This window comes from Cherax quadricarinatus, chromosome 100 (genome assembly GCF_038502225.1).
Source record: "Cherax quadricarinatus isolate ZL_2023a chromosome 100, ASM3850222v1, whole genome shotgun sequence".
In the NCBI taxonomy this organism is placed as follows: Eukaryota; Metazoa; Arthropoda; class Malacostraca; order Decapoda; family Parastacidae; genus Cherax; species Cherax quadricarinatus.
Genome location: NC_091391.1, coordinates 6067972 through 6076485, shown reverse-complemented (window position 1 = coordinate 6076485; position 8514 = coordinate 6067972).

Here is an 8514-nt window from a genome sequence, read left to right as displayed (position 1 = left end):
TATGCGAGTACACTAGCAGGCCAGGAAGATTATTAAAACAGCTGACCTGTGGTAAGTTTCTGGCGACTTCTGGCACCTGCCTCTATAGGCTTATCACTTCATTTACAAATTCACCTGTTTTCAAATGACACTTTAGCCTTTATCATCAATATACTAGGGAGCCACTGTAGTATACACTATACACTATGTATACTCAATGTTATCAGGGAGACTTTCTTTCCTCTGACACGAAAAGTTCAATTATTATTATTTTTTTTCACACGGGACACAGGCCTATGATTCCCCTCTGGCAGTAAACTCTGCTAGGTAGGGCACACTAATTCTCCTTTTTTGACTCAGTATATAATGTTTTCCGCCCAAGATTGGTTCCAGGCGCTAGAGGGATGTATCGTATAGGATTGATGGCACAAATTAAAGTTCTAGCACGTAAGAGCGACCGTGAAAACACGAGAAAACCCGGAGCACAACGAGGCACGCTGACACGCATAGGTGAGATAGGGGTTTCTAGTGCTGCTGCATAATTTGACACAGCAGTGTTTCTGGTACTGCTGCATTTGACACAGCAGTGTTTCTGGTGCTGCTGCATACCTTGACACAGCAGTGTTTCTGGTGCTGCTGCATACCTCGACACAGCAGTGTTTCTAGTGCTGCTGCATAATTTGACAAAGCAGTATTTCTGGTACTGCTGCATAATTTGACAAAGTAGTGTTTCTGGTGCTGCTGAATACCTTGACACAGCAGTGTTTCAGGTGCTCCTGCATACCTTGACACAGCAGTGTTTCTAGTACTGGTGCATACCTTGAAACAGCTTTGTTTCTGGTGCTGCTGCATACCTTGACACAGCAGTGTTTCTGGTACTGCTGCATACCTTGACAAAGCAGTGTTTCTGGTGCTGCTGCATACCTTAACACAGCAGTGTTTCTGGTGCTGCTGCATACCTCGACACAGCAGTGTTTCTGGTACTGCTGCATACCTTCACACAGCAGTGTTTCTGGTGCTGCTGCATAAATCGACACAACAGTGTTTCTGGTGCTGCTGCATACCTCGACACAGCAGTGTTTCTGGTGCTTGCTGCATACCTCGAGACAGCAGTGTTTCTGGTGCTGCTTCATACCTCGACACAGCAGTGTTTCTGGTGCTACTGCATACCTTGGCACAGCTGTGTTTCTGGTGCTACTGCATACCTCGACACAGCAGTGTTTCTGGTGCTGCTGCATACCTTGACACAGCAGTGTTTCTGGTACTGCTACATACCTTGATGCAGCAGTGTTTCTGGTACTGCTGCAAACCTTGACACAGCAGTGTGTCTGGTGCTGCTGCATACCTCGACACATCAGTGTTTCTGGTGCTGCTGCATACCTCGACACATCAGTGTTTCTGGTGCTGCTGCGTACCATGACACAGCAGTGTTTCTTGTGCTGCTGCATAAATCGACACAGCAGTGTTTCTGGTGCTGCTGCATACCTTGACACAGCAGTGTTTCTGGTGCTGCTGCATATCTTGACACAGCATATCTTGACACAGCATTTATTGTGGTGGAGACGGAAAAACAAAAAATAGAAAAGCCAGATACAGCGATTGATAAACAAAGAGGTCGACTGTACGTCATTGTAGGAGCTGCCAGATATCACCGGCTCTTCAACACGCAAGTTATACTTTTGTATCAGTCAAATCACATATTACTCGGGTAGATAATTTCCAGTAGATCCTTCATGTGTTAGCTCAAATCACCGACCAGTATGTTTTAAATAAGTGACCCACTGATCAGAGCAGATCGACTGGTCCGAACCCTTGACTGGTCCGAACCCGGGACTGGTTTCAAACAGTTTCGTTGGACAATAAAGCAGACTGTAAACGGATGGGTTTGTAGGCGCCCTTATAAACACAAACATTAAAAATCAGGAACGTGACGGTAAGCTGTCCAATATACAAAAAGAGTTAGAAACAGAAATACAAATAGCTAGTGCTTCATTTAAGGTTATTAATATAATATTCAAGAGGTTGCTAGTAGACTTGCAGTAAATCAACCATTCAAATCATTATGAAGCTGTGTGTAGTCTGTGGTCAGTTAAACAAACGGGCTACCACATGGATAAATTGTCATTTTTGTGGAAATTGGTGTCACGCTCCTTGTGCAGATATCCCAGAACTAGCTACAAGCAGTATTAAAACAGAGAAGTGTTTTTGGGTATGCCCAAATGAGGAAAATCTGTGGACTAAAATCACAAGGGTATTAAAAGAGGATAACATCAAAGCTGCTTTCATAGAAAACCTGGAAGCTTTCTACAACAGATGGGAACATAAAAAGTCCGGGCTGAATGGTACTGCCCTTGATACTGGCCATGTAGTCACAAACTGTAAGGCTGGAGGTGATGTCCTGGTAGTCAGTAAATGTGGGGCTGATAGTGCTGTCCTGGGAGACAGTAATGGTGAAGCTGGAGGTGCTGTCCTGGGAGACAGAAATGGTGAAGTTGGAGATATTGTCCTGGGAGACAGTAATGGTGAAGCTGGAGATTTTGTCCAGGTAGTCGGGAATTATACGCAGGAAGGAATACATATAAATGACCTCATAGAGGACAGGAGCCATAGTAGGGAAACAAGTGTAGTCAAAGATAAGATAAAACCAATATTGCAAACCAGAAATACCGCAGGAAATAGCAAACAAGAGGACTCCAATAGCAATAGTGAGGATAAATTACCAAAAACAACTGGTGGGAGCTCCATTGTTGGTGCTAAGGAGGATAGGAATAAGACAGGGAAACATGCACCAACAGGGAATACAGTCACAGAAACCCAAGGCAAACGGAAACCAAGCCTGTGCACATACTATGCACTTGGTATCTGCTGGCATGGGAAATCTGGAAAAACAGATGGGACATGCAACTATGACCACCCTAGAAAATGTCATGCCCATATGACAACAGGAAAATGCAAACTCCCTTCCTGTAAGCTTTTTCACCCTGAAATGTGTACCTCTTCAGTACAGGAAAGACTGTGCTATAACTTAAATTGCCAGGCATACCATCTAAAGGGGACAAAAAGATACAAAACATCCAGGCCATGGGAAAACCTGGGTAGCCACAGCCACTCAAGAGGGAGAGGTTTTTTAGTGCCAGGAAGGAAAAAAAACTGGCAGGAAATGGCAGAAATCGTACACCAAATCCAGTCATTCCTGGAGTGGAACCACAGTCGATGGCCTCCACTCCAAACCAACAGATACAGATACTAATGCCGGAAAAAAAATCCCCCCCCAGTACCAACAATACCACCAGTCCGATAACATTCTTCTTTGCAAATATACAGGGTCTAAAGCCAGCAATAAACAACAAAATACCTTTCATCCGTGGACTGCTTGCAGAGGCAAAGGCAATGTTCGCGGCTTTCACTGAGACCCACATAAAGGATCACTTGGACAACGAAATATGGATCCCAGGTTACAACCTATACAGATGTGACAGAGTGAACAGGCAAAAGGGGGGGGTTGGCCTGTACATTGCAGAGTCACTTGTTTGCACAGAACTGCTTAATGCCTCAAATGACGTAGTGGAAGTTTTAGCAGTAAAGGTCGAGAACCAAAACCTAGTCATTGTGGTAGTCTACAAGCCTCCGGATGCAACATCCCAGCAATTCCAGGAACAGCTGTTAAAAATTGACCACTGTCTGGAAAATCTTCCAGCTCCTGCACCCAACATCTTGCTCCTGGGGGATTTCAACTTAAGGCACCTAAAATGGAGGAATATAGCAAATAATATTGTTGCAGTAATAACACCAGGAGGCAGCTCTGATGAAAACTCACACTCACACGAGCTTTTAAATCTCTGCACAAAATTCAATTTAAACCAGCAAATAATAGAGCCTACTAGACTGGAGAATACACTAGACCTCATCTTCACTAACAATGATGATCTGATAAGAAATGTCACCATATCAAAAACAATATACTCAGATCACAACATAATTGAGGTTCAGACATGTATGCGTGGAGCCCCAGACCGACAAAATGAGACTAGTCACGAGGGAGCATTCACCAAATTCAACTTCAATAACAAAAACATAAAGTGGGACCAAGTAAACCAAGTCCTAACCGATATAAGCTGGGAAGATATACTAAGCAACACAGACCCAAACTTATGCCTAGAACAGATTAACTCGGTGGCACTCGATGTATGCACAAGGCTTATTCCTCTAAGAAAAAGGAGGAGTAGATGTAAAATAGAAAGAGACAGGCGCTCCCTTTACAGGCGACGGAAAAGAATAACAGAGCGGCTAAAAGAGGTCAATATATCAGAAATGCGCAGGGAGACACTGGTCAGAGAAATAGCAAGCATCGAACTTAAGCTAAAAGAATCCTTTAGGAGTCAGGAATCGCGGGAAGAACTAAAAGCCATAAATGAAATCGAAAGAAACCCAAAGTATTTCTTCTCCTATGCCAAATCAAAATCGAGAACAACGTCCAGTATTGGGCCCCTACTTAAACAAGATGGGTCCTACACAGATGACAGCAAGGAAATGAGTGAGCTACTCAAGTCCCAATATGACTCAGTTTTTAGCAAGCCGCTAACCAGACTGAGAGTCGAAGATCAAAATGAATTTTTTATGAGAGAGCCACAAAATTTGATTAACACAAGCCTATCCGATGTTATCCTGACGCCAAATGACTTCGAACAGGCGATAAATGACATGCCCATGCACTCTGCCCCAGGGCCAGACTCATGGAACTCTGTGTTCATCAAGAACTGCAAGAAGCCCCTATCACGAGCCTTTTCCATCCTATGGAGAGGGAGCATGGACACGGGGGTCGTCCCTCAGTTACTAAAAACAACAGACATAGCCCCACTCCACAAAGGGGGCAGTAAAGCAACAGCAAAGAACTACAGACCAATAGCACTAACATCCCATATCATAAAAATCTTTGAAAGGGTCCTAAGAAGCAAGATCACCACCCATCTAGAAACCCATCAGTTACACAACCCAGGGCAACATGGGTTTAGAACAGGTCGCTCCTGTCTGTCTCAACTACTGGATCACTACGACAAGGTCCTAAATGCACTAGAAGACAAAAAGAATGCAGATGTAATATATACAGACTTTGCAAAAGCCTTCGACAAGTGTGACCATGGCGTAATAGCGCACAAAATGCGCGCTAAAGGAATAACAGGAAAAGTTGGTCGATGGATCTATAATTTCCTCACTAACAGAACACAGAGAGTAGTCGTCAACAGAGTAAAGTCCGAGGCAGCTACGGTGAAAAGCTCTGTTCCACAAGGCACAGTACTAGCTCCCATCTTGTTCCTCATCCTCATATCCGACATAGACAAGGATGTCAGCCACAGCACCGTGTCTTCCTTTGCAGATGACACCCGAATCTGCATGACAGTGTCTTCCATTGCAGACACTGCAAGGCTCCAGGCGGACATCAACCAAATCTTTCAGTGGGCTGCAGAAAACAATATGAAGTTCAACGATGAGAAATTTCAATTACTCAGATATGGTAAACATGAGGAAATTAAATCTTCATCAGAGTACAAAACAAATTCTGGCCACAAAATAGAGCGAAACACCAACGTCAAAGACCTGGGAGTGATTATGTCGGAGGATCTCACCTTCAAGGACCATAACATTGTATCAATCGCATCTGCTAGAAAAATGACAGGATGGATAATGAGAACCTTCAAAACTAGGGAGGCCAAGCCCATGATGACACTCTTCAGGTCACTTGTTCTATCTAGGCTGGAATATTGCTGCACTCTAACAGCACCTTTCAAGGCAGGTGAAATTGCCGACCTAGAAAATGTACAGAGAACTTTCACGGCGCTCATAACGGAGATAAAACACCTCAATTACTGGGAGCGCTTGAGGTTTCTAAACCTGTATTCCCTGGAACGCAGGAGGGAGAGATACATGATTATATACACCTGGAAAATCCTAGAGGGACTAGTACCGAACTTGCACACGAAAATCACTCACTACGAAAGCAAAAGACTTGGCAGACGATGCACCATCCCCCCAATGAAAAGCAGGGGTGTCACTAGCACGTTAAGAGACCATACAATAAGTGTCAGGGGACCGAGACTGTTCAACTGCCTCCCAGCACACATAAGGGGGATTACCAACAGACCCCTGGCAGTCTTCAAGCTGGCACTGGACAAGCACCTAAAGTCAGTTCCTGATCAGCCGGGCTGTGGCTCGTACGTTGGTTTGCGTGCAGCCAGCAGCAACAGCCTGGTTGATCAGGCGCTGATCCACCAGGAGGCCTGGTCACAGACCGGGCCGCGGGGGCGTTGACCCCCGAAACTCTCTCCAGGTAAACTCCAGGTAAACTCCAGGCAGTGTTTCTGGTGCTGCTGCATACCTTGACACAGCAGTTTCTGGTACTGCTGCATACCTCGACACAGCAGTGTTTCTGGTACTGCTGCATACCTCGACACAGCAGTGTTTCTGGTGCTGCTGCATACCTTGACACAGCAGTGTTTCTGGTACTGCTGGATGCCTCGACACAGCAGTGTTTCTGGTGCTGCTGCATACCTCGACACAGCAGTGTTTCTGGTGCTGCTGCATACCTCGACACAGCAGTGTTTTGGTGCTGCTGCATACCTCGTCACAGCAGTGTTTCTGGTACTGCTGGATACCTTGACACAGCAGTGTTTGTGTGCTGCTGCATACCTCGACACAGCAGTGTTTCTGGTGCTGCTGCATACCTCGACACAGCAGTGTTTCTGGTACTGCTGGATACCTTGACACAGCAGTGTTTCTGGTGCTGCTGCATACCTCGACACAGCAGTGTTTCTGGTGCTGCTGCATACCTCGACACATCAGTGTTTCTGGTGCTGCTGCGTACCATGACACAGCAGTGTTTCTTGTGCTGCTGCATAAATCGACACAGCAGTGTTTCTGGTGCTGCTGCATACCTTGACACAGCAGTGTTTCTGGTGCTGCTGCATATCTTGACACAGCAGTGTTTCTGGTGCTGCTGCATACCTTGACACAGCAGTTTCTGGTACTGCTGCATACCTCGACACAGCAGTGTTTCTGGTACTGCTGCATACCTCGACACAGCAGTGTTTCTGGTGCTGCTGCATACCTTGACACAGCAGTGTTTCTGGTACTGCTGGATGCCTCGACACAGCAGTGTTTCTGGTGCTGCTGCATACCTCGACACAGCAGTGTTTCTGGTGCTGCTGCATACCTCGACACAGCAGTGTTTTGGTGCTGCTGCATACCTCGTCACAGCAGTGTTTCTGGTACTGCTGGATACCTTGACACAGCAGTGTTTGTGTGCTGCTGCATACCTCGACACAGCAGTGTTTCTGGTGCTGCTGCATACCTCGACACAGCAGTGTTTCTGGTACTGCTGGATACCTTGACACAGCAGTGTTTCTGGTGCTGCTGCATACCTCGACACAGCAGTGTTTCTGGTGCTGCTGCATACCTCGACACATCAGTGTTTCTGGTGCTGCTGCGTACCATGACACAGCAGTGTTTCTTGTGCTGCTGCATAAATCGACACAGCAGTGTTTCTGGTGCTGCTGCATACCTTGACACAGCAGTGTTTCTGGTGCTGCTGCATATCTTGACACAGCAGTGTTTCTGGTGCTGCTGCATACCTTGACACAGCAGTTTCTGGTACTGCTGCATACCTCGACACAGCAGTGTTTCTGGTACTGCTGCATACCTCGACACAGCAGTGTTTCTGGTGCTGCTGCATACCTTGACACAGCAGTGTTTCTGGTACTGCTGGATGCCTCGACACAGCAGTGTTTCTGGTGCTGCTGCATACCTCGACACAGCAGTGTTTCTGGTGCTGCTGCATACCTCGACACAGCAGTGTTTTGGTGCTGCTGCATACCTCGTCACAGCAGTGTTTCTGGTACTGCTGGATACCTTGACACAGCAGTGTTTGTGTGCTGCTGCATACCTCGACACAGCAGTGTTTCTGGTGCTGCTGCATACCTCGACACAGCAGTGTTTCTGGTACTGCTGGATACCTTGACACAGCAGTGTTTCTGGTGCTGCTGCATACCTCGACACAGCAGTGTTTCTGGTGCTGCTGCATACCTCGACACAGTAGTGTTTCTGGTGCTGCTGCATACCTCGACACAGCAGTGTTTCTGATACTGTTGGATACCTTGACACAACAGTGTTTCTGTTGCTGCTGCATACCTTAACATAGCAGTGTTTCTGGTACTGCTGCATACCTTGACACAGCAGTATTTCTGGTGCTGCTGCATACCTCGACACAGCAGTGTTTCTGGTACTGCTGTGTACCTCGGCAGTGTTTCAAGTATTGACGTGTGCCTCAGCAGTGTTTCAAGTATTGACGTGTGCCTCAGCAGTGTTTCAAGTATTGACGTGTGCCTCAGCAGTGTTTCAAATATTGACGTGTGCCTCAGCAGTATTTCTAGTGCTGACGTGAACCTCAGCAGTGTTTCTGGCCCTGACGTGTGGAACTAACAGTGTTGCTGTTAGGGGAACAGAGGCAGCATGTGTAAGAAAACATGGCCATCGTTTCACCCA